The sequence below is a fragment of the Hyla sarda genome, chromosome 3 (genome assembly GCF_029499605.1).
Source record: "Hyla sarda isolate aHylSar1 chromosome 3, aHylSar1.hap1, whole genome shotgun sequence".
NCBI lineage: Eukaryota > Metazoa > Chordata > Amphibia > Anura > Hylidae > Hyla > Hyla sarda.
The window spans coordinates 182236634-182264451 of record NC_079191.1 but is presented as its reverse complement, the minus strand read 5'-3'; the positions used below and the strand labels follow the sequence as shown (position 1 = coordinate 182264451).

The following is a 27818-nucleotide window of genomic DNA, read 5'->3' as shown; positions in this document are numbered from 1 at the left end:
ACCGCGGCTGAAGATCTACTCACCTGTCGCCGCCATCTTCATCGTCTGGATCCGGGTCTTCAGGGACGAGGTAAGTATTGGGGCCGGTCCCCAGCACTCCCCCGTCCCCCGTCGCGTCCTCCGGTCTTCCTCCCGTCCTGTCCGGACTTTCAGGGGCCGGGCAGGAAGGGAGGAAGTAACCGCCCCCCCTCCTGCGATTGGTCGGTTAACTAACCGACAGATCGCAGGGTATAGGAGGAGGTGGCAGGCTTGCCACCTCGCTCCTATGCTTTAGCATGGTCCTGGCTGTCTGTGACAGCCGGGATCATGCGAAATTACCGGGCGGTCGGGTCCCAGAGACCCGATCAGCCCGGTATCGCCGTAGATCGCAAGGGCGATTTCCCTTGCGATTTGCGGCGATCGCCGACATGGGGGGCCTACATGGCCCCCCTCGGCGTTTGCCCTGGATGCCTGCTGAAGGATTTCAGCAGGCATCCAGTTCCGATCTCTGCCCGGCGAGCGGCAGAGACCGGAAAATGCCAGGACGTACGGGGACGTCCTGGGTCCTTAAGGCCCAGGGTGCGGGGACGTCCCCGTACGCCCTGGGTCGTTAAGAGGTTAAATTACCGTATTTTTCACCGTATAAGACACACTTATACGGCGAATACACCCCTATTGTGGCGGTCCCTGCGGCCATCAACGGCCGGGACCCGCGGCTAATACAGGACACCGATCGCAGTGATGCCCTGTATTAACCTTTCAGATGCGGCGATCAAAGCTGACCGCCGCGTCTGAAGGGAAAGTGACACTAACATGGCTGTTCAGTCGGGCTGTTCGGGACCCGCCGCGGTCCCGAACCGCCTGACTGAATAGCCGGGTTAGTGCTTACAGGACACCGGGAGGGACCTTACCTGGCTCCTCAGTGTCTTCTCCGTTCAGGGATCCCCTGTATGGCCGGCGCTCTCCTTCCTCGTCATCACGTCGTCGCGTACATGCGTCGGCGTGCGTAACGACGTGATGGCGGCGACGGAGAGCGAGGATACCCGGCCGGCAGCAGAGACGTTACGGAGCGACGGGGACACGGCGACAGCGATGGAGCGACATCCAGGGCAACGGTGACGGGTCCGGAGCGGCGGGGACACGTGAGTATTACCTCCTATGCAGTGGTCTTCAATCTGCGGACCTCCAGATGTTGCAAAACTACAACTCCCAGCATGCCCGGACAGCCAACGGCTGTCTGGGCATGCTGGGAGTTGTAGTTTTGCAACATCTGGAGGTCCGCAGGTTGAAGACCACTATTGGGTTCAAAATCTTAATTTTTTTTTAGATTTTGCACCTATAAATTGGGTGCGTCTTATACGCCGGTGCGTCCTATAGGACGAAAAATACGGTACAATGTAGCATATTCCAATAGTACTTGAGAAATATTATCACGCTAAAATAATTATAGTCTAATATTTAAGAAACTTTTTCTTTTTGTAGCAGCAAATGAACAATATCCTTAAATCATTGACCATTGCAATGTTCTGTATATGGAACATATTATATTGCAGTAATATATTTGCATAAGTACAATACCGGCATTTCAATATTTTTCTTGTAGTCATTAGGTTTTCATTATGCACTGGAAACTTATATAAAGTTTGTATCTTATCAAACCTTTCAGAATTCATTTTCTATACATTTCATGTAACTTCTAAGGCTATGTTCACACATCCAGAATCTCCGTGTGGAACTCAGCATTGGAAATCCGCCAGAGATTCCGTGGCAACAGAGTCCCATTGATTTCAGCAGGATTCTGCTCCGCTGTGCACACGTCCGGAATTTCCGTGCCAGATGTTGAACCTGTTCATTCTTTGTGCGGACACCGCCCGGAATACATAGCTGTCTATGAGACGGTGAATTCCTGTGCGTTCCCCGCACTCTCCTGAATGTCCGCAGATAGATTTTCCGTGCGGACATTCTAGAACTATGAACATAGCCTAATACTTCTTATAGTTGCTGCTGCTTAGTATAGTTTTACCATTATTATGAAACTTACCAAAATATTTTTAATGGAGGTAAATATTAAAGCATACATGTACTATGCAAATATTACTTTGAAGTAAAAGCACAAACATACGGTAGTTACATACAATAGTAACAAAAAGAAAGCAAAACAGCTCCAAAAAGAGTCACTTTGATGAAAGAGTAAAGTCACTAAGCAGTAAATCCGTAATCAAGCAGTCACTAAGAAGCTGCAGGGACCGGGAGTGGCTTGTGGGTATTTTGCATAGCATTACTTGTACTATTACATACTTCAATTCTGATGTATAGATTGCCTATACATCGTAATATACAGCACCTTATTGACTTGCAGTGTTGCACTTTTTCTACTGTTTGTATACATGTTACTTTTACTTATAATGGTGCTTATATATATATTTATATGTACTGCTTGATTACGGATTTATGTGCAATACCCCCATACCACCATCTCCCCTGCAGGATATCCGGTGGTGCCGTTTTTTGTGATGCATTGTCTTCCTCTTTGTGTGTACCTAATTTTAGTGCATACCAATAAAATTTGTTTTTACTCTTTCATCAAAGTGACTCTTTTTGGAGCTGTTTTGCTTTCTTTTTGTTATGTTTAGTTCTGAGTCACATTTACGGGTTTAATACGTTTAGGGATTGTGTTACAGTGGTACATTATTGATTATTGTTATCACACACCTATTCTTCTACCCCTACTTCTTGGTTTGTCTTTTTCTTGTATTATTTACATACTATAGTAGTACAGTTGAAAATAAGGCATTTATCCATGATATTCAACCAATGTCAGAAAAAGGATGTGGATAAAGGGGTAACATTTGAATCTTGTCTCCCCATATTCATGGCAGACCTGTGAACAATACAAGCTCCTATCTAGTATTATCAGTGCTTGTTTATGGAGTCTATTAAATGGCTTGTCTATCATGTAGGTAGGGCTACAAGCGCAATTGCTTGATCGTTTATGGGGCCCTTTATTTCTATTGTGGGCTGTAAATCCCTTATTACACAAGAAGATGTGTGACCACTGAATGTTTTTTTTTTTGCTTATTCATTGGTTGATTGGTGGACTAGGTTAAAAATTTTCCCAAAAAGGCAATCAGAATGGATCAACATTAAATACCAACTATTTTGTATGTTTACATAAGTGTTTATGTTATTTTGTTCTAACAATTTGTCTAAGCCTTTTTGAATACCTTAGCTGTGACCAGCTTCCGAGATAAATTGTTTCACATATTCAGAGTATTTATGGTAAAAACAGCTTGTCGTCTCTGAAGAATGAACAGATGTATTCTCCAGGTGGAGAAAGTGACCTCTTGTCATTTGCAATTTTTGTTTTTAGCATAATACTTTATTCTATTGTACTCAACTGGACCCTGTATAACAACTGTGTAAAGGATTTTATAAGAACGGAAGTGTCTTTAAATTCTGCTACCACCAAGGTAATTCTCTTGTAATATTATTGCTCTTTTTTAATAAGCTTATATATACAAATCTAGAAATGAAAGAATTATCCCTATAAGAACATTGTGTGTGACAAATAAATATAATAAACCGGATAACAAAATAAAGCACTGAGAAGATTTAAAATATGTAAACATTTTAAGACAATACATTATTTGACAATATGCCCCACAATGGATACTGGAACTAATCCCTAAAACAGGTTTACAAATTATTAACAGAGACAAAAAAATTGAATACTAATCCAGTTTCCTGTCTTATTAAATGAAACCCTGGTAAAGAAAAAATATATACACTGCTCAAAAAAAAATAAAGGGAACACTAAGATAACACATGCTAGATCTAAATGAATCAACTAATCGTATGAAATACTTTCGTCTTTACATAGTTGAATGTGCTGACAACAAAACCACACAAAAAATATCAATGGAAATCAAAGTTATCAACCCATGGAGGTCTGGATATGGAGTCACACTCAAAATCAAAGTGGAAAACCACACTACAGGCTGATCCAACTTTGATGTAATGTCCTTAAAACAAGTCAAAATGAGGCTCAGTAGTGTGTGTGGCCTCCACGTGCCCGTATGAGCTCCCTACAATGCCTGGGCATGCTCCTGATGAGGTGGCGGATGGTATCCTGAGGGATGTCCTCCCAGACCTGGACTAAAGCATCCGCCAACTCCTGGACAGTCTGTGGTGCAACGTGGCATTGGTGAATGCAGCGAGACCTGATGTCCCAGATGTGCTCAATCGGATTCAGGTCTGGGGAGCGGGCGGGCCAGTCCATAGCATCAATGCCTTACTCTTGTAGGAACTGCTGAGACACTCCAGCAACATGAGGTCTAGCATTGTCTTGCATTAGGAGTAACCAAGGGCCAACCACACCAGCACATAGTCTCACAAGGGGTCTGAGGATCTCATCTCGGTACCTAATGGCAGTCAGGCTACCTCTGGCAAGCACATGGAGGGCTGTGCAGCCCCCAAAAGAAATGCCACCCTACACCATTAATGACCCACCGCCAAACCGGTCATGCTGGAGGATGTTGCAGGCAGCAGAACGTTCTCCATGGCGTCTTCAGATTCTGTCACGTCTGCCACATGTGCTCAGTGTGAACCTGCTTTCATCTGTGAAGAGCACGGGGCGCCAGTGGCGAATTTGTCAATCCTGCACGGTGTTGGGCTGTAAGCACAACCCCCACCTGTGGACGTTAGGCCCTCATACCACCCTCATGGAGACACATGCACATTTGTGGCCTGCTGGAGGTAATTTTGCAGGGCTCTGGCAGTGCTCCTCCTGCACCTCCTTGCACAAAGGCGGAGGTAGGGGTCCTGCTGCTGGGTTGTTGCCGTTCTTCCCGTCTCCTGATGTACTGGCCTGTCTTCTGGTATCGCCTCCATGCTCTGGACACTACGCTGACAAACACAGCAAACCTTCTTGCCACGGCTCGCATTGATGTGCCATCCTGGATGAGCTGTACTACCTGAGCCACTTGTGTGGGTTGTAGACTACGTCTCATGTTACCACTTGAGTGAAAGCACTGCCAGTATTCAAAAGTGACCAAAACATCAGCCAGGAAGCATAGGAACTGAGAAGTGGTCTGTGGTCACCACCTGTAGAACCACTCCTTTATTGGGGGTGTCTTGCTAATTGCCTATAATTTCCACCTGTTGTCTGTTCCATTTGCACAACAGCATGTAAAATTGATTGTCAATCAGTGTTGCTTCCTGAGTGGACAGTGTGATTTCACAGAAGTGTGATTGACTTGGAGTTACATTGTGTTGTTTAAGTGTTCCCTTAATTTTTTTGAGCAGTGTGTGTATATTATATATATATATATATATATATATATATATATATATATATATATATACACACACACACTGCTCAAAAAAATTAAGGGAACACAAAGTACCGTATATAGATCAATGTTATTCTAAATGTTATTTACAATGGAGATCTCTGTGGCAGCAGTACTTTGAGTGTTGAAATAAGGGTGTCATTACTGTCAATGGGGACTACAGTACAATATCTGTTATTGGTGGCATAAAACCATAGGTAACAATAGGTAACAGCTGCCTCAGAAACTCTGTAATCTGCAGGGAAATCCACATGGCAAATACACCCCAAAAATTTCTACAACAAATTTGCCAACAATATTGGACAAAAATGGATATTAAAGTAGACTTTAAAATCTGCACCGCATGTCAATTTCTATGCAGAAAATATCTGCAGTGTGTGGATGAGATGTATTCAAATCCCATCCATCTGACTGTTATTATATTCCACTGCAGATTTTCTGATGCCAATCCACAGGAAAAAATCTGCAGCATTCTGTGAATTTACTCTAGCAGTGTGTTCCGACAAAGTGGAATTTCTAATGGATGTGATTTTGAAAAAAAAATTGCTTTTAGTTTCACAATAAATAGATATTAATTTCCTAACTTTATCAGAATGTGTTAAAAGAGCAGACTGATATGCAGAATAAAATTACAACAAAATGTGGATGTATTTTGGGCTCCTAAGTGCCCTTCTGCATAGCAAAATGTGGCAGAAGCTAAATAACCCTGCACAATGCAAAGCATTGACTGGAGCAGTGTAAAGTACCGTATATACTCGAGTATAAGCCGAGTTTTTCAGCACGATTTTTCATGCTGAAAACACTCCCCTCGGCTTTTACTCGAGTGAACTCTCCGCCCTCAGTGGTCTTCAACCTGCGGACCTCCAGAGGTTTCAAAACTACAACTCCCAGCAAGCCCGGGCAGCCATCGGCTGTCCGGGCTTGCTGGGAGTTGAAGTTTTGAAACCTCTGGAGGTCCGCAGGTTGAAGACCACTGCGGCCTACGACATCATCCAGCCCCCTCTCACCCCCTTTAGTTCTGTACTCACCTCCGCTCGGCGCTGGTCCGGTGCTGCAGGACTGTCCGGTGGGGAGGTCGTCCGGTGGGATAGTGGTTCCGGACTGCTATCTTCTCCGCGCTTCGGGCCCGGCCCCAGAATAGTCACGTTGCTTTGATGACGACGCAGAGGTACGTTCATTACCAACGTCCCTCTGCGTCATCGTCAAGGCAACGCCTCTATTCCGGGCCCGAAGCGCGGAGAAGAGGCGCCCCCGGTGAAGATGGCATCTCGGAACCACTATCCCACCGGACGACCTCCCCACCGGACAGTCCTGCAGCACCGGACCGGAGGTGAGTACAGAACTAAAGGGGGTGAGAGGGGGCTGGATGATGTCGAAGGCCGCAGTGGTCTTCAACCTGCGGACCTCCAGAGGTTTCAAAACTACAACTCCCAGCAAGCCCGGACAGCCGATGGCTGCCCGGGCTTGCTGGGAGTTGTAGTTTTGAAACCTCTGCAGGTCCGCAGGTTGAAGACCACTGAGGGCGGAGAGTTCACAAGAGGATGATGACAAGAGGATGATGACAAGGGGATGATGACAAAGGGATGATGAAGAGGAGTGGGGATGATGACAAGGGGATGATGAAGGGGGGTGTGGGATGATGACAAGGGGATGATGAAGGGGGGGTGTGGGATGATGACAAGGGGATGATGAAGAGGGGGTGTGGGATGATGACAAGGGGATGATGAAGGGGGGGTGTGGGATGATGACAGGGGGTGATGATGAAGGGAGGATGATGACAGGCGGTGATGATGAAGGGGGGATGATGACAGGGTGATGATGATGAGGGTGTTAATGACGGGGGTCTGGATGATGACAGGGGGGGGATGATGTATTTCCCACCCTAGGCTTATACTCGAGTCAATAACTTTTCCTGGGATTTTGGGGTGAAATTAGGGGCCTTGGCTTATATTCGGGTCGGCTTATACTCGAGTATATACGGTATACCACCACAGAAGAATAGCAATGTATGTTTCCCTATCTGTCCATCTGATGGTTGAATTTGGGTTTAACAAATGCAGAGAATGCTACCTTTCAGCATACATAGCGACCACCTCCCTATTGTAATACAGAAATTGTGGGTGTATTCCTAATGGTAAAGGGCTGTTTATCTGTGTCCCAGTGCACAAAGCATAAAGACAAGTTTGGTGCCAACTCTATTAAAGGTATTAAATAGAACACTGTTTGCCAACTGTATTATCTCTTCTAATATCAGTGTCTGCCCTCATAAATGCTCTTTTGGCTGCATGGCTCATTTAGATACACAGCAAAATACCCAAAAAAGGTGACCCAAAAAAGATGTCCCAACACCAAGCAAGCTCATATAGGCATGATGGTAAGGTCCACAGTGATTTGTATATCCTTGCAACAAATTTTTATAGCTTCAAAGTATCTATAAAAAAAAAGTAACCAACTTTGTAAATTTCCCTATGTGTTTCCAGGTTTCTTGGCTGCACAATCAGTCCTGTAGTCGTACTCTTTTCCATCCGACTAATGCCAACCCTTAAACAGTACAGAATAAATAATAAAGAGCACCATGTGACTGAAAATCTGGATATACATACTTTACAATACCAAAGGATAGGGGATAAAATGTCTGATCACAGGGGTAACACCGCTGGGGACCCCTGCAATCAGCTGCTGCACCCCAGACATCTGGTGCACGGAGCAAACTTCACTCCGTGCCGGATGACTAGCGATGCAGGGCGGAGGCTCGAGACGTCATGGTCACGCCACGCCACGCTCCCTCAATGCAAGTCTATGGGAGGGGTGTGACGTCAGTCATGCCCCCTCCCATAGACTTGCATTGAGGGGGCTTGGCCGTCACATCACGAGCGGGGCGCAGCCGTGATGTCATGAGTCTCTGGCGCTCAACCCAACGCTCTAAACGGTGCTGTACACAAATCACAGGGGGGGGGGTCCCAGAGGCCGGACCCCCAAGATTAGACATCTTATCCCCTATCCTTTGCATAGGGGAATAAGATGTCTAGGGGCGGAGTACCCCTTTAAGGATCCAAATATTGTTTCAATTACGGTTATGATGATGGGTGGACAAATGTTCCCTTGTTATACTTATTCTATTGTACCTAAAGTACCATAATATACTGCTACAGATCACTTCAAGACTATATTAAGAAATTAGAGCATGTCTAGTGCTCAGTTATTTTAGCAAGATGCATGTTTCCCCCGAGACCACCCTTCATATTACATATGCATAGACTACACACAGATGGGGAAGTACATTCGAAAAGGGAACAGAAGTCAAGACAAATGAAAGAAATCTTAATCTTGGGTGAAGAATGCTTGAGATGAAAGCTGGAAATGAATGTAGTAGTCACTGAATTGAGGTGAGACGAGTATATTAAGTTATTGACAATTATTTCTCCAGATAAAAGATTGTTCAGCTATATCACTTGTAAAGAAGGGAATGTATTCATTTATGGTGGTTAATACACTGCAATCCTGCTTGTTATGAAGCAAGTCTTAGCTCTTAAGGTTTTTAACTAGTAAAGGATTCTTGACTTTAAATCTATAAATACACTTGAAAGAAAATCAACATTTCAAAAGAATGATGCACTGTATATTAAAATCCCAGTGGAAGATGATCGACCGCTCGGAATCAATACCAAACTCTATTTTATGATGTAGAGCTAAAAAAGGTAAAAGCATAAAGTTAGTGCACCATATTATTAGAGGACCCATAGGTTACCATTCCACATTTACAGTACAGCAATTACAATAAAGGGGCTGTGAAAACAAACTGAGCCACATCCAAAATGTCCTTTAACCCTTATGAACCAGGAAAGCAAAAAGTAGAACCCTGCCGCTATCCAAGTAATAAAATATAAAGCACTGTAGAGCTTATTAGAGCATTTTGAGTATGCAATGTAAGGGTGGCAGAAAAAGAGTGAAAACTAGGAAGGAGGTTGAAGCATCCGTTTACTACACATAAAAGAATACGTAACAGTTGTAATTTCTGCAGTCAGCATAGAGCTACATCATATGTAAGTATTGATCAAATGCACACACAGACTAGAATTCGGTCCAGAAACTTTGGGCCATGTGTACTTTAATGCAGGGCCATCCTACTGGAAATACAGTGCAAACGATGTGCCGAATTTTAAGTGGCCACTTTCTAAGTTCTATATTTTTACAGCAGGAGGTGGGCTCTTTATTTTACTACCACATATAGTGATTCCTTAAAGGGAACCTGTCATCAGATTTAACATACATACATGAGTGGTAACACGTTATATACGGTAACATCTTCTTCCTCTTCCTCTGGAGACGTTTATGCGCACAGAGATGGTGAGGATTTGATATTAGAAATAGTTCCCCGCCAGCCGCTTAAGTAGTTTCCTGGGTGGGGCGCTATACTCCCCTAGTCCAGTCTGCTGCGCTGCATTCACGCCCCCGCGTCATTGCTCTGCCTAGGGAGCAAAGTGGTGACGAGGAATGTCAATCATGATGAGGGGGCATGATTACAGCTAGATTAAATAGGACTAGGTGGGTATAGCTTCCCACCCACTGGACTTCTTAGGAGACCATCGGGGAACACTTTCTAACATGATATCCTCACCATCTCTGTGGGCAGAAGCGTCTAACGGGGATGGCGAGGAAGAAGATTTTTACCATATATAACATGTTGCCAAGCATTATATATGGTAAAATCTGATGATAGGTTCCCTTTAAGTTACAATTTTTGCTAAAAATCACCTGTATACTTTGCTGAGACCCTCCAAGGATGAAGTTCTGCAGAAACCGATATTAGGTTATCCAAGAGTATTTCTAATGTCTCAAACACAACGAGTCTATCTTTCACTTAAAAAGGGGAAGACACATCCCTTAAGACATAATAAATACTACTGGGTAACCTAACATCAGCTTCTGCAGAATGTCAGCCGCAGTATCCTGGTGATTTTTTGGTCCTTGATGGTAAATGTTCCTTGATCTGCTATTGGGGCAATTGGCGATATGAAAACTCTTTAGACTGCTGTGCCCTTACCTGAACTGTGAACTGTGATCTGACTCTGACACTTAAAGGGGTATTCCAGGAAAAAAAACTTTATATATATATATATATATATAAACTGGCTCCAGAAAGTTAAACAGATTTGTAAATGAATTCTATTAAAAAATCTTAATCCTTTCAGTACTTATGAGCTTCTGAAGTTAAGGTTGTTCTTTTCTGTCTAAGTGCTCTCTGATGACACCTGTCTCGGGAAACGCCCAGTTTAGAAGAGGTTTGCTATGGGGATTTGCTTCTAAACTGGGTGTTTCCCGAGACAGGTGTCATCAGAGAGGACTTAGACAGAAAAGAACAACCTTAACAACCTTTTTTTAATAGAAGTAACTTTCTGGAGCCAGTTGATATATAAAAACAAGTTTTTTTCCTGGATAACCCCTTTAAGGTACATATAGGTGCTTTGTCCTCACAAAACCCCTTATGGTGAGTGGCCACTTGGCATCAACATAGTCTCCCACCAAACACTTCACAGTGTCGCCTTATGAGGCGCTCTGCCTTTTTTCTCTGTTCTTTTTTAATATGCTACAGTGGCCTCAGGTTACAATAGTTTTAAAGGGTCTGTCCGGGCATAAAACTTGAAGAAACATATGTGTCTGTACACAGTGCTGAAATTACTCTATAAAAAACTGGCCTAAAATCCACACCAAAGAGCCTTTTCACTAGGTTTGCTAAACCCAATTTACTAATATTGTACTGTACTGTCAAAAAATTCTGCACTAGGTATGCAATGTGTCTGTTCACTATTTTTGCAACTCATTTTAAAGGAGTACTCTACTGTTCAGCGTTTGGAAAAAACTGTTCAGCCGGCGCCCGTAGCTTGTGATGTCATAGCCCCGCCCCCATGACATCACGCCCCCCCAATGCAAGTCTATGCAAGTCTATGGGAGAGGGCGTGACATCACGAGCTCTCGGCGCCGGCTCCAGCATTCAGAACAGTTTGTTCCAAACACTGAGCAGCGGAGTACCCCTTAAAGGCATATAACAAGTTTCTTCAGGAGCTTTAAATCTAATAGTGACTTGCTGAAATCCATGCACAGGCTGCAGAAACAATTCCATTCGGATGAAACAGATTTTGTCAGCAAATCAGTAAAAGTGTGAACTAACCCTAAAGTGACTTATAATATTTATTTAATAAACTATATCAGCATAATGTGCACTCAGTAACTATAATGTCATTGTCAGCAGGGCACAGCCTCTCTGCAGCCTAGTGATGCCACCACACTGGGTGTTCTGCTATCAGTTGGCATGAGGTGTTAAAGAGTGTAAAATAACACAATCAGTAGAAAGTAATGCACCACCTTATATGGGAGCCACATAGGGAACCACAGATGCTGCCGCTAAACATGCACATATACAAAGCCCAAAAAGGCTAAGCGGCACTCCATCAATCTGGTGTACAAAACATGGAATTTATTCCCCCTTCAAGTCAATAACTTAAACCTTCTCTATGAGATCTTTCCTGCTTGAACAAGACCTCATAAAGAAGGCTGAAACTTTGCAATTACTTTGTAGTGACTGGATGGGTGAATACATTCCACATTTCCTACACCGAATTGCTTATTATACACATATTAAAGAAAGTCCAAGGCAACATAAGGCGAGTGCGAGAATGGTGTTCCTCATCTTATAGTCTGCAGATTATTATGGGAGAGATCCCAGTCTGCTGCAGAACTGATTACGGCACAATTAAGATAATCCAGACATGTATCAGGTGACTGCAGAGCACTCTGCTTACTGTTACTAAACCTTTGGAGCTGGAGCTACTGGAGAGTGAATAGCCAGCTGGGAAAGCATGCTGGACATTTGAGTTCATCAACAGATGAAAAACTATAAAAAAAGGCATCATGTTGCATTATGGGAACCACACCATGCTGGGTGCACCCTACAACAATAACACTGGTATCTGATGGACCTCATTGGCCCATCAGATACAGTTGTATTTTTTGTAAATTTAATAATCCATGCGTCCCCCCCCCCCTAATTTCTTTACCATTCTTTGCATTTGTGTGGCACAATGCAGGACAAACAATAATTCTACATTACATTCTTAATGAGTTCATTGTACACAAATTTTAACTAGGGAACCTAGTACCAAGCAAAATCACTAAGTATAAAAACAACCAAAATTCTCAGGGATCAGAAACAAAGGGATTGGGTAATGTGGTTTTGTAGGGTTATGTTTATTCAAGCCTTGGTTTGGTTAGAAATTTTCCCACAGAATTCTCTTTTTTCTCAATCAAAAACCTTAAAGGAGTAGTGCAGTGAAAAATAACCTGTCCCCTATCCAAAGGATAGGGAATAAGTTCTAGATTGCTGGGGGTCTGACCGCTAGGACCCCCTCGCGATCTCCTGAACGGTGCTCCGGCAGCCATTCCGAACCCAACAGGAAGCCGCAGCCGACACGCCCCCTCCATGTATCTATATGGGATACATGGAGGGGGCGTGTCAACTGCCGCACCGTGCGGGGCTCGGCACGCCCCCTTCCAGAAGACCGCCGGAGCCCCGTTCAGGAGATCATGGGGAGTCCCCTTTGGATAGGGGATAACTTATATTTTACTACACTAAAAACCATTTGAACCTATATACAATCACCAAAAAACAATAAATATATGGAGAGCTATGAACCTATGTACAATCACCAAAAACAATAAATATATGGAGAGCTTTGAACCTGTGTACAATCACCAAAAACAATAAATATATGGAGAGCTATGAACCTATGTACTATCACCAAAAACAATAAATATATGGAGAGCTATGAACCTATGTACTATCACCAAAAAACAATAAATATATGGAGAGCTATGAACCTATGTATTATCACCAAAAAACAATAAATATATGGAGAGCTATGAACCTATGTACAATCACCAAAAACAATAAATATATGGAGAGCTATGAACCTTTGTAAAATCACCAAAAACAATAAAATATATGGAGAGCTTTGAACCTATGTACTATCACCAAAAAACAATAAATATATGGAGAGCTATGAACCTATGTATTATCACCAAAAGACAATAAATATATGGAGAGCTATGAACCTATGTAAAATCACCAAAAACAATAAAATATATGGAGAGCTTTGAACCTAGGTACAATCACCATAAACAATAAATATATGGAGAGCTATTTTACTACACTTCTTTAATAAATATGTAGGTGTCTTATGCAAATGAGTTGCCATGCCCCTTATGTTGTCCTTTATTTAAATTTGGTCGGTTTGGTGGATTTTTCGCGCACAATGGCGCAGACGTGTCACAAACAGCGTCTGACCAAAAAAAAAAAAAGCCTGCTTTGTAAATGAGGGCCATTGACTTATGTTAGATTTCTCCAAGGTATCTGCAGTTTTGTCGGGAATGGCACTGCACTTCTGTCAAACCTGACACGTCTGATGGCAGTGTGAACAGTGCCTTATCTTATTACTGGGAGAAAAGAAATGCACTGTTTTATCTTAAAGGGGGAAAAAAAGTCAAAAATCACAATGACTGAATATTTCCATCACACAAAACACCTTGAAACGACCATCAAGTAAAGCATGGCGGACAAAAGTACACAGGAATCATGTCATTGATATCAAATTCTGCCATGAGAGCACTAAAGCCAGAACATAAGTGAATTGCCTCACACCATGTGCAATACATTTTCTTTCTGCTTTGTCAGGCAAACCTGCCTCATAGCTGTAATGATGGACGGCAATCCATTACACCACAGCTTCCAAGCTAGGCAGAGAGAGGAAGGAAGAACATGAAAGAACTAAGTATAATCAATGACATTAAGGTAAAGCGTATGGAGGCCTAGCCTTGTCCAGATCACAAACCCTTCACTAAATACGGTAGATCAGTGATTACTGTCCAGTGTACCTCCAGCTGTTGCAAAACTACAACTCCCAGGATGCATCCTGGGAGTTGTAGTTTTGCAACAGCTGGAGGCACTCTGGTTGGGAAACACTGCAGTAGATAATAATAATAAAAAAAACATAAAAATAGTAGCAATCTATATATATATATATATATATATATATATATATATATATATATAAAACTCAACGTGTGTATGTATGTATGTGTGTGTGTATGTATGTTATGTATGTATGTGTGTGTGTATGTTATGTATGTATGTATGTATGTTATGTATGTATGTGTGTGTGTATGTATGTGTGTGTGTGTATGTATGTGTGTGTGTATGTTATGTATGTATGTATGTATGTATGTGTGTGTATTTATGTGTGTGTATGTATGTTATGTATGTATGTGTGTGTGTATGTTATGTATGTATGTATGTATGTTATGTATGTATGTGTGTGTGTATGTATGTGTATGTATGTATGTATGTATGTTATGTATGTATGTATGTGTGTGTGTGTATTTATGTGTGTGTGTGTGTATGTTCCAGCATCACATCCAAACGGCGAAAGATATTAACATGAAACTTGGCACACATGTTACTTATATGTCAACAACAAACATAGGATAGGTGATTTAACCCTTTCTCACCCCCATTTGCCAGGGTCGGGGTTTTTGTTTAAAGTCCCATACAAGTCTATGGGAAATATATGTTACTGCATAACTTCCAAACGGCTGGAGATATTTCGATAATACTTGGTCACATGTTACTTATATGTCCACTTAAAATATAGGATAGTTAATTTAACCCTTAACTACCCCCATTTGTGAGGGTTGGGTTTTTTGTTTAAAGTCCCATGCAAATCAATGGGAAATGTATGTTCCCACATAACTTCCTTACGGCTGGACATATTTCAATACCTGGTACACATATTATGGGACGGGATAGGAGGACGGGATAGGAGGACGCGATAGGAGGTCGATATAGGAGGAAGGGATAGGAGGTCGGGACAGGAGGTCGGGATAGGAGGTCGGGATAGGAGGTAGGGATATGGGGTTGGGATAGGACAACAATATATGAGGATGGGATATGAAGTCAAAAGCTTCCTCTGTTGATTTTCCTCCACAACAAGGATTAGGAAGGAAAAACCAGGCAACGCCGGGTACTCAGCTAGTAATAATAATAATAATCATAGACAGATTTATTCTATCCTCACATATACTCTTGGATTATCATCTATGGGACACTGTGTCGTACAGGTATGCAGACATTTATTGGTGAATATCACCTTGCCATTGCATTGTGTAACATGTGTCATGCCTAAAAGGTAATGCACGGGAGGGAATCTTGTTAGCAGGATATAAATAATATATTAACCGTTAGACACTAGATTCCAGGTTCTTTGATTCATCCGATGTCTGGAAATGACAGAGAACTGTGTTACATAACTTGTTGCTGGATGGCGCGTGATGTGCGACACATTGTAAAGAATGAAGTCATTGGCCAACGTGGCACTAAGGCTGCAGTCAATGAAGACACCTATAGACATACAGTACAGGGGTATGGAAGCAAGCTAGCCTCCTAAAATAGAAGTATTGCTGGCAACAGTATAAGATTAGCTGTCTATAACAACTTATGGCTGGTTCCTTCTACGCGGATACTGGACATATGGTAGTTAAGCAGTTTAAGAGGAATAAAATTTGTTTCCACATGGATCCATTTATCACGTAAATCGGTGCAGCTTGCTCAGCCATGCCTGCTTTACCAAATGCCATTTACTAAAATATACGCTTCCAGGCTTGAAGGACTCCAACTGTTATTGAAGGCTACTGTGCAAAAGCCTTTAACCCTTTAGACTCGGTATACCCAAACTTGCCCTGAATGAAGGGTTTGAACAGCACTGGACGAGTGCCATTAACCCTTTTCCACATCTTGTCTCTAGAGTGCATGCATAAAATCCGAAGCACACTGCAAAATGCTCTGTCTGGTCTGCACAAGGTTTTAGGTTGCAAGCGTGTCTCAGATGGCAAATATACAGATGTCTCATTTGCACAACAATACATTGCTAGTGGGTCCCTTCAGCAGAACACAAAAGTAGCTTTTTCAATGCCCTATGTCTATTTATTGGGGTTAATAGATGCCATTGTTCACTTATACAGACGAGCACGCCAGGTCCCTGTTTCATTATACTCCTCTTGCACTACATCCATTGTATTTCTGCAGATCCATTTGAACCCTGAATGAACGGCACACATTTGCCATCTGGCGCTATAGGGGATTGGGATATTGCAAAATGATGCTGATGCATGAACAGCAATGTAAAAGCATTATGCCTTATTCCACTGCATGCATCTGGAAGGATTTTTTTTAGCTGTCATTCTGCTATATCCGTGTAACACTGTACTGTAAGCAGCGTGAGGACCTTCCTGATCTATAGACTGCTAGTGCCAGGATGCAGTCTCTCGAGTGGATCACAAGGTAAAGTGAAGAAATTGAAAAATCCTAATCTTACAGCTAATAAGAAAATCTAAAGCGTAAAAACAAAGTAAAAAATGAGTCATCCACGGCTTACCTTACAAGGCTAGAATATTGCTAGCGGCTTCCAAATCCTATATTGAGTCGGTCCGTGAATAAGAATATGCACATTCTCTCCCCAGAATCACAACGATTGTAGAAAAACATGAGGGCCGGAGATTTCAAATTACGTATCCATGAAGCCAATAATTCACAGCTGTTCCGTAGCTCTTTAGCAGCTCTGCAAAACAAGTACACTGCAGCACTGTGCAAAGCATAGGATTGCAATACATGTCCTATATATTCAAGTACAACAGAAAACGCGATGTGGAGCCTAGCTCCTTGTGGATGTGGGGCTTCTTTTGTAACAGCAGAATGACTGCTTGCTCCTGCAACAGACTTACAAAATAGGATTTATGCCTTCATTAAAGGATGATGTTATTTCCCAGGATACTCATTACACAGACCAGGTGCCCCTGTCTCCTGTTTTCCAGATAAGAGACTGTAATTTCATTTCAGAAATGATCTACATTTAGACAGGAGAACCTATTGTGATGATATCATTTGCCTGAGTGGCCATAAATGGGCAATTTCCTTTACAACGTCACTGCCACTGACGACACAGCTCTTTATAATGGAGTGGGCAGGGTGGATGATAGGGTCCCATCAATCTCAAGGAGCTTCGGCTGCTGCGATGAATCTCACAAGAACCTTTACAGAGCTGCTAAGGCAGAGCACGAGCACGGAACATTTGGACTGTCTTCTTCATAGATCCACGGAAATTCCTATAAACTGCTGACATGATCAAGCATTCCCCAAACCTCAGGAAACAGACCCAAGATCCAAACCCCTTCATGTCATCATTACACGTACATGGCCCAAACTTTTTATTCTCACAAACAGGGACGTGCAAATATACACTCAAAAGGGGGCTTGAGCCCCCGCCCTTTTAACGCACCTGCCCTCACCCTCACTGAGAGACCTCCATGGAATGATGCAGGTCCAATATAGCTGACATGACTGCTGGAGGTCCATTACCTCAGGAATTGTTGTGTTAACATATAGAAGGTTTTTACAAACTTTTTTAATAATGAGAAGTGCTTTTTTTTCTACTTGATCCCCTGCCCCCCAAAATGTCTGTGCTCATCCCTGCACACAAATGATGGGCTTATAGGGCTGCACTATAAAAGTAATCCTTTAGGGATGCTGCTGGCCCATATGCTAGGGTTGCCACCTTTCTTGCCAAAAAATACCGGCAATGCTAATTTGCATATTAATTATATATGCGTGACATCACAGGATACACATATGTGGGGGAAATTTTGTCCTATTCTGACCCCTATATCTTTTTTATTTCTCCTTATACGGGCCTGTTTGAGGGCTCATTTTTGGCGCCCCAATCTGTAGTTTTTAACAGTACCATTTTTGTTTTGATGGGACCTTTTGATCATTTTTTTTATTAAATTTGGGAGTTGCAGTTAGTTACTAACTACAACTCCCAGCATGCTCTGACACAGCCTGTGGCTCAGCAGCTGCCCCAAACGAAAACTACAACTCCCAGCATGTTGGACTGTATAGTAAATAGTATATAGTATAGGTCAGTGTATCCCAACCAGGGGTGCCTCCAGCTGTTGCAAAACTACAACTCCCAGCATGTTGGACTATATAGTAGTATATAGTATAGGTCAGTGTTTCCCAACCAGGGGTGCCTTCAGCTGTTGCAAAACTACAACTCCCAGCATGCTGGACTATATAGTAGTATATAGCATAGGTCAGTGTTTCCCAACCAGGGGTGCCTCCAGCTGTTGCAAAACTACAACTCCCAGCATGTTGGACTGTATAGTAAGTAGTATATAGTATAGGTCAGTGTATCCCAACCAGGGGTGCCTCCAGCTGTTGCAAAACTACAACCCCCAGCATGTTGGACTATATAGTAGTATATAGTATAGGCCAGTTTTTCCAAACCAGGGGTGCCTCCAGCTGTTGCAAAACTGCAACTCCCAGCATGTTGGACTGTATAGTAAGTAGTATATAGTATATGTCAGTGTTTATCAACCAGGGGTGCCTCCAGCTGTTGCAAAACTACAACTCCCAGCATGTTGGACTATATAGTAGTATATAGTATAGGTCTGTGTTTTCAAAGCAGGGGTGCCTCCAGCTGTTGCAAAACTGCAACTCTCAGCATGTTGGACTATATAGTAGTATATAGTATAGGCCAGTGTTTCCAAACCAGGGGTGCCTCCAGCTGTTGCAAAACTGCAACTCACAGCATGTTGGACTGTATAGTAAGTAGTATATAGTATAGGTCAGTGTTTCCCAACCAGGGGTGCCTCCAGCTGTTGCAAAACTACAACTCCCAGCATGTTGGACTATATAGTAGTATATAGTATAGGTCTGTGTTTTCAAAGCAGGGGTGCCTCCAGCTGTTGCAAAACTGCAACTCTCAGCATGCCCGGACAGCCATTGGCTGTCCGGGCATGCTGGGAGTTGCAGTTTTGCAACAGTTGGAGGTGTTTTGGTTGGGAAACACTGGTATAAGTTATGGTGCAACATTCCAGGAGTTGGAGGATTGGTTGGATAAATACCGGCCATTGAAATGCCAGTATCTTTAATATAAAAATACTGTGCGGGTCGCCGACATACCGACTGTGCCGGTAAAATACCAGCCAGGTAGCAACCCTACCATATACAGATATGCTGCCTGGTTTATTGATCTGCAGCAGGTTCAGGATTCATTTCTCTTAAATAGTCATTGTAGGGTTTAAGAAACTGTCCCCCTCAGAGGGAAAGTGAAGACTTTTCTAAGCAGTTTTCTTATCATTAAAAATACATGGTGTAACAATTAAAGAGCAGCAGAAGACGTGCTGGGAGAAGGGATTCTTATTTCTCTTGAAGAACAGCACGGAATATTGACTTATGGGCATCTCAAGGGGGCACTGTTATAAACCTAAGAAGACCTCATTGGCTCTGAACATGATGTAGTATCAGAATTTTTTCCCAGCCGTCCACATAATGCTAGCCCCTAATTTGCCGCTAAACGTGTTTTTTTTTTTAGCTCGGGTTTAAATGCATCACAGTTTAATAAACCATCAGAAGCATTTTAATGCCAAGACATGAAGGCAGGCGGACAGGTTAATATTTATAAGCTTTTTCAAGAGCCTCTAAATGAAAAGCTAGGGAAGTAACATGGCTGTCATAATCAATTATGAAAGGTATAAAATATTATAAAAGCATTCAGGGAAACAGATTACTGTGATAGTAAACCACTGCTGGGAGGCTGTTACTGGACTGTCATTGGATTTAGTACATTTAACCATTAAAGGGGTTATCCACCATAAGGTGATTTTAGTATGTACCTGGCAGACAGTAATGGACATGCTTAGGAAGGATTTGTGCTTGTCTTGAGGATAAATGACTATCTTGTGAGATTACCATAACACTGTGGCTAGCTTTTTTGTGAACTGGGTATTTCCTGTTGGTTTTCATTCTCAAACTACATATCCCATAGTTCCATGCTTGTAAGTTTAAGGTCACTTTCCTCCCTCCCACACATCAGCCACCCCACCCATTGAAAAACAAATGAGTTGAATCCATTCAAAAGACCAGTGTTTTCTAACCAGGGTGCAAAATGATCTCTCTTCCACTCAGCAGTTTCTCCACCCATTGAAGCAGATAGGCTCCCTGTCATCACCTGACTAGTGATGCCACGTCTTGGTGCACTGCAACTTGGGAAAACCTGTGACCTGAGCAATTTTGTATGCTGTTAAAAATATATATTGGGGCAAAAATCTGAAAAGAATTGCGAGACCACCATCACACACACAGATACAGACACTATATTATGAACTACACAAACTTTACAGGCCCCGTAGCATAGTCAAATAAAATAAAAAATCCTGGAATATCCCTTTAAAGGCTATATCCATCTGTGTACTTTTTTTAGTCTCTTAAAATGTTACTCCACTGGCCAGCGTTCAGAACTAAATGTTCCGAATGCTGTTTACGCCCCCTCAATGCAAGTCGCGCCCCCTCCCATAGACTTGTATTGAGGAAGCGTAGCTGTGACATCACTAGGGGCGTCGGCCACCACCGCAGCGCAAAACAGCTTTCGGAACGTTTAATTCCGAAGGCTGGCCAGTGGAGTACCCCTTTAATACATATAAAATAAAATTTAAAGAGACTCCATTTCCCACCGTTTTATATCTGCAGCTGCTATGCAGACTATACATCTCCATGGTAACAGACAGCAAACCAACTCTATGTAGTCTGATCCTGCAGTCATACTCCCTTCTATCTGTCCTCAACTTATAGCTCACCTAAAAAATATAAGCATTAGCACAATATAGACAAACATATTGAGACTGTAAGACTTCTAGACTGCACTGCAAAGAAATTTCTTGCTGTCTGTAAGGTCAATTGTGAATGGTTTATTTGAATACCTTAATCCAATTTCAGACTCCCATATTGATTCAGTAATCACCCTAGTTTCTGCGGCAGGCAGGAGAGAGGGTAATGTCATTGCCTGCGCCTAGATACAGCTACGTTTTGTGGCTAGATATAACTCAGCTTTGTACCTAGATACAGTTCAGAGCTCAGTAGCCAGGAAGGACACAAATGATTATATGGTAATATCATCTAAAGAGAACTTGAAGGGTATCTCAAGGTCACTGTGAACAGAGGATGATGGAGAATCACTGTTGTCAACCAATGCACACTAACCAAGAAAAACAATTACATATTTTCATATGCACAAAGCCATTTGATAAAAGTACTGTCCTTACACTTCATAATTTTAGGTTAAAACTCAGTTTTTTACGGGGGGTTTCCTTTCATGTACATAATAGATTTTGTACATGCACAATAAAAAAGAACGACATAACTGGTACCCTTTTCAATATGGCGCAATACACTGGGAGTAACATGTAAAATTGTATTCATATGCATGAATATACTGTGTTTATACTAAAATTTTACTTGTCAGTTTACATTAAAGGGGTACTTCGGTGGAAATGTATATATATATATATATATATATATATATTTTTTTTTTTTTTTTTCTTCAAATCAATTGGTTACAGAAAGTTAAACAGATTTGTAAATGAATTCTATTAAAACATTTTAATCCTTCTAGTACTTATCAGCTGCTTTGTACTACAGAGGAAGTTGAGTTTTTTTTTAGTCTGACCACAGTGCTCTCTGCTGACACCTCTGTCAGTTTTAAGAACTGAACAAGATTCCTCCTCCAATTTTTATTCCCTTATCTTATCCTGGTCTCAGCGCCCGTTTCATCCTGCCGTGTGTTTGGAGGAGGAATCTTTGTTCATATGCTGTTTGCTGGCGTGGAGTGGCTGCAGAGACCCCCTATTTCTACATACGCTATTCCATTGTTGTACTTGGTTTCCAGTACAACCATCCATGGTAAGCGCAGTTCACATTTAGCGTTACCATTGGCCTCGAGGTAATACACTGCGGAGCGCATTTTGTTTTTATCTTTCTAGGTGTCAGGAACTGTCACCTCTCCTGCACTAGACAATTCCTGACATGGACAGAGGTGTCAGAAGAGAGAACTGTGAACAGACTGAAAAGAACAACTCAACTTCCTCTGGAGCATACAGCAGCTGATAAGTACTGGAAGGGTACTTTTACAAATCTGTAAAACATAATGCCACCAGTTGATTTAAAAATAAATAAATAAATCAATAAATAAATAAAAAACAACAACAACATTTTCCACCACTTTTCCCCCAAAAAGTCATGCCATGCAGTAATATACATTGACATCTTCTCTGATCGGCATCATCCTCTTTCCATTTCTGTCTGCTTCAGATTGCCATAGCTACTTTTTCCAACCAAAACTTTGCAGGACAAACATCTTAAACTCTGCATTTTTCCAGTGCCCTCCCCTTCTAAATACAACCTATACATCTGTCGACCCCGAAACATAAATAATGCCCCCCTTGGTGTCCCGCATAGTAAAGATGGGTAGGTTAGTAGGTCTAAATATAGACGCAAGGAGATAACTGGTTCTGCGTGCCAACCATGTTAGAATAATTCTCACCTCAGCATACGAGATCAAATAATATACAAGAGCAACTAATAAGTGCTCAAATAAGAGGTGTGCCTAAAACTTAACTTTTAATGATTCGCAGTAAGATCACCAAATGAAGTGCCTGTGTAAACCAACACCTTTAAAAATTAGTATACACAATAGTCATCGCCAATAGCAACAGCACAGGAAATGGCTCTGCCGGGCCCTGCCAGCCTATCCGTGCTTGACAATAGCAACAAGCAGAACCTCCAACACGTTTGTACCACCTACTTAGAGGCGGTGTCATCAGGGAGGTAGATTATTGTATTAGGGAATAATGACCACATAACATTCATATGCAATGCAAAATAACGGTAGTTTGGCCCAATATTTCTTAGTAGGTAACAAACACTCTTAGGACATGAATCCGCTGTGGAAAGAAGAAACTCTCCCTAGTATTCCTTTAAGGAAGAAAGGGTCCAACACCGTGTCCTGAAAAAAGAAATTCTGTCCCTTCTGGGCACAAAGAAAACAGGCACAAAGAAGCCCATTCAGTACAAAGTGCTGAAAAGCAAAGAAAAAGAAATAAACATTCCCTATGTGTACTCACGTTTGGCTGCATCAGAGTCCGGGCTCAGCATTACCTGCAGTTATGCAGGGAGCCGGGAATTTCTCCAGCTCAACTCGCCTGATGCGGCGAGAAGCCGGCGTCTGATGTCACTACCGGTCCTGGGTGGAAGTTAAAGCACGTGGCCGCCGCCGCCCCACTCTGTGACGCACGTAAACAAAGTGGGTGTGCTGCCAGACCTAGCCTAACCACTGCACATTGGTTCTAACCTTGCTCCAACGTATTACCGTAGTGTGGTGCATACAATAGATATGGATTTCAAACAGATATTAAACCATAGTGCAAAACAGATTGGAATAGATCAGATGTATTTTTACAACCCCTTTATAGATTGTATATGTATAATAAATGCAATTATTTTACTTAGGACAGGAAAAGCAGAGAGCATCCCGAACACCACAAGCCTGATAAGTGTACTATAAATAGGTTTTGCAATTGTTTTCATTAGAAACTATTCAGTATTTCCTACTAAAAAATCCAGTCAAACAACTGCGCCCCCCCCCCCCGGCCTTCTTGGACACATACTAGTCCTGCTGTGTCCATGCGTCAACACCTATGTCATGGACACACTTCCTTGATTGGCAGCTGTGAGCGCAGGGATCACAGCTAGGGGAGATGTGAGCAGACAGCATACTGAGGGAAGGGGCGGAGACCTGCACAGTGAGGCCACACCCCCTCCCTTTGAGAGGAATTCAGACTAGTGAGCTAAATTAAAAGTGTAATAAAAAAATAAATAAAGAGGCTAGACACATAAAAATTTGATGTACATAGTCAGGCGTAGGTACTGAGTGATATATAAAAAAATGTTTTTTGTTGGTTCTGACGGATACACTTTAAAGGATTGAAGAAATTTGCAATGAATGAATGGGGTGTGGGGAGGGTCCCTAAATAGGGGTGGGGGAGAGGTCATTAGTGTGGCTCTATTGGCCTGCCCGCACACATAAATTGATGCCTGTTTTTACTGCCCTGCCCGCACACATAAATTGATGCCTGTTTAAAAATTTACAAAAATTTCGTTATAAAAAAGATACATTTCGTTAAATACAATATTTTCCGTCACTACTGTATCTTTTTTATCATTATTTTTTTAATGGTACCCTACGAAATTTTATTAAAAAAGGTATCTCCATCACTTTTTTGGATCGCTAAAGTCCAAAAAAGAATAAAAACCACCTGCAAAAAAGTAAAAATCCACATGGCGTTTTTCTTGGCACTTTTTTACTCCCATAGATTTCTATGGGAGAAAAACGCCACAATTTCAAGGAAAAAAACGCCATAGGCTCAACATGCTGCAACTTTTCAAAATCGCCAAGGAGCCCAAAAAGAGTGAAAAAAAGGCAAAAGGTTTAAAAAAAACGCCAAACTGAAAAACGCAAAGTAGAAAAAGAATTTTGCGTTTTTTCATTGATTCACAGCTAACACCTGGCAACAGCATTATTTCAATGAAAAAACTCCATGAGCGCAAAACGCCAAAAAAAAATAAAAAGAAGTGAAAGCTTAGCCTTGTAAACTGGCTGGGTGCTCTCGTAGCCAGAGACCTGGCCTGAGATGATGCCATCAGGAGTCCAAATGCCAGAAGTCCCATAGACATTGCATTGGACTTCATGCATCCTGACTCTTGATCGCGTCATGTTGGGCCAAGTCCCGGGATATGAGAATATATGACCAGTTTACACATATCCTGAATCATTGTGACAGGTACTCTCTTCAATTCGGCAGGTTTCCATGTGAAGAAGCTGTTGGTAAATTATAGTCAGGAATGAACCAATAGTTTCAATAACCGGAGCAAACTACAGTAGATAGCAATTGGTACATACACTTGTGAAGAGGTATATAAAAATATAATAATAAAATACATTGGAAAAAAAACAAAAGTTATAAATTCTTCAACTTAAAACTTCTTAAAGACACACTGATGAATATACACCAAGTTATGCCTGGAATGGTTTTTAATCATAAGTTAAAAAGAGTAATTTCTCTATCAATCATAGCACCACTCTGGACAGTAAACAGAGCAGTTTAGAGGCATACTTTCTATACTTTATAGCTTCAAAGCTTAATAGCTTTATAGCTACGAAGGACCGTTTGCTTGACATAAAATGTTTTTGCATCTCAATATATATGTCATCTATTTTACCCTAGTAAGAGACCGTAAGCAGAAGAATATAATGAAAGGGAAATGTGGAAATGCACACTGAAAAATATATTAGGCATTCACTTAAATTGGAAGAGCTCACATTAAAATATGTAGCAAAAATAAAAAAGGAAAATATGAATTTTAGTGCTTGCAAAGATGAATGAATTCATGGTCTATGGGAATACACACAGCATTTAAAAAATTCACATGTTTAAGAATGAGAACATTATGGGAGACCAGTGTTACCTGAAAAGAAAATCTTAGAATTTTATGAATGTGTCAATGGTGGTTATGTTTTACAATATATTAAGAAAATGCCAGGATAAAACTAGTTGACCTTTGCTACAATTTTCCATTATAGTTACAATAATATAATTTATAAGGAAGTTTAAGTCGACTGTTTGTTTTTTAAATGACAGCGTTTTCTTCTCATTTTTATTTAGAATTTATGTAATTTCCTATATTTAGAAAACAAATCCTGTAATATTGTACAGTGGTCCCTCAAAATACGATGGTAATTCGTTCCAAACGACCCATCGTTTGTTGAATCCATCGTATGTTGAGGGATTTGTGCAATGTAAAGTATAGGAAGTTATACTCACCTGTCCCCGCCGCTCCGGACCGTGTCCTCACCGCTCCCGATGCTGTCCCAGGGGCTCCCGATGCTGTCCCGCTGCTCCGGCGTCTTCTTCGGGATTCTCCGACTTCTTCCGCATCTTCTCCGGTGTCCCGGCCTCGCTTTCTGGTGACGTTATTATGTTGCTGTGCCAGGACGGCATGTGTAGCGACGTAATAACGACGCCGTAAAGCGAGGCCCGGACCCCGGAGAAGATGCAGAAAACGCCAGAGGATCGCAAAGTGGACCTGGAGCAGCGGGGATAGGTAAGTGAACCAGTCCGGGATGCTTAAACTGCTATCCGGTAGCAGTTTAAGCATTTTGCGCTGTCGGATAGCGGTTAATGCGATGGCCCCGACATATAAAAGCATTGTATGTTGATGCTGACATCGACATGCGATGGCCTCTGAGAGGCCATCTATGTCGATTTGATCATATGTCTCGGCCATCGCATGTCGGGGGGTTACTGTAGTTTTTTCAATGGTCACTGAGCATCACAATACACCAACATTTCCTGTTCTGTAGAGATCACTTCTCAGCTGTCAACTTATATTATTACAAGAAGGACACATATTATATAGAAGAGGCAGGTAACACAGATCTCACTGACAATAGGCAATCAAGGCTGTCCATTTCTTTCCCCTTCCCTGTCCAGTGATCTCAGCACAGGTCCCAGAGCCTGCCTAGAACACTCTACCATAAACGTCAACAGGTAAAAATAAAGAAGTCTGCAAATAGCAATAACATACATTAGAAAAACATAAAAATCTCTAGGTGTTAAATGCCCTTTAAAAAAAAAAAAAAAAAATAATAACATAAAGGAAGCTGAAATATCAGTCCCGTTACCATTTTGCACTTGTACACTTGTAGGATTATTGCTCAGGTATTACTACAATAACTTTGAGATTACAGAGGTGTTTATTGATGTGTCAGTTTAGTGATAAAATAGAATACATTCTTTAGAGTGTTTTGGTAGCAGTAAAAAACACAAATGGGGTCTTCAATTTAGGCTTTTCTTTGGAATACAAATAACACCGTTAAAATAAACATTCAGAAATACAGTATGTTATCCATGCCTTTATACATAGAATGGATTCAAATTAACACTTAATAAAACCCAACTTCATGTAAAACATCAGTGCTGAACCCAATCAACCAATCTTCTTCCCAAGACTTGTTAACAGACGTCCAAGACAAGATATGAAGTATGACACAGAGGGATTTTTTTTTCACTTAATAGCTATTTAACTGTTCCTGTGCCAGCAAAGCTGTTGTTGATGAGGTCAACAAGGTCATCATTAATTAATTAAGCTGGTTTAAAAATGGCATATTAGAGACAAATTTACGTGTCCACATTATGGTTACAAGTCCCAGCCTAACAACCGGTCTAGTGACCCAGACAGGTCATTTCTCCCAGCACTGCTGTGAACAGGCTTCAGTATTTCTGCACAGCAAATACAGCATCACATAAGTTAAGAATAAAAAAATAAGCAGTTGTCATTTAGTCTAATATAAATACTAAATCTCTACCTTGTCTTTAATACTGATAATAGAAGAAAATTTTATATAGCCAGGCCTAGTGCCATTTTGCAGGTGGTAATTCTCCCTTGGATAGCTGTAATAGCAGTATGCAGAGTATGGGGAAGCACTTGTC

The 27818-nt window shown here is 41.7% G+C and overlaps 1 protein-coding gene across 7 annotated transcripts in view; it reads right to left on the bottom strand.

The window, feature by feature from the left end:
• DLGAP2 (DLG associated protein 2) overlaps positions 1-27818 on the bottom strand; it is a 1068027-nt gene that overhangs the window by 580971 nt on the left and 459238 nt on the right. For 2 of the 7 annotated variants that reach the window (XM_056565691.1, XM_056565699.1), the window contains exon 1: positions 16814-17268. The exons of the other annotated variants lie outside the window; for them this stretch is intronic. The gene's annotated coding sequence lies outside the window, so the exon portion shown is untranslated. Of the gene's footprint in view, positions 1-16813; positions 17269-27818 lie in introns of those variants that run through there. 7 annotated transcript variants of the gene reach the window in all.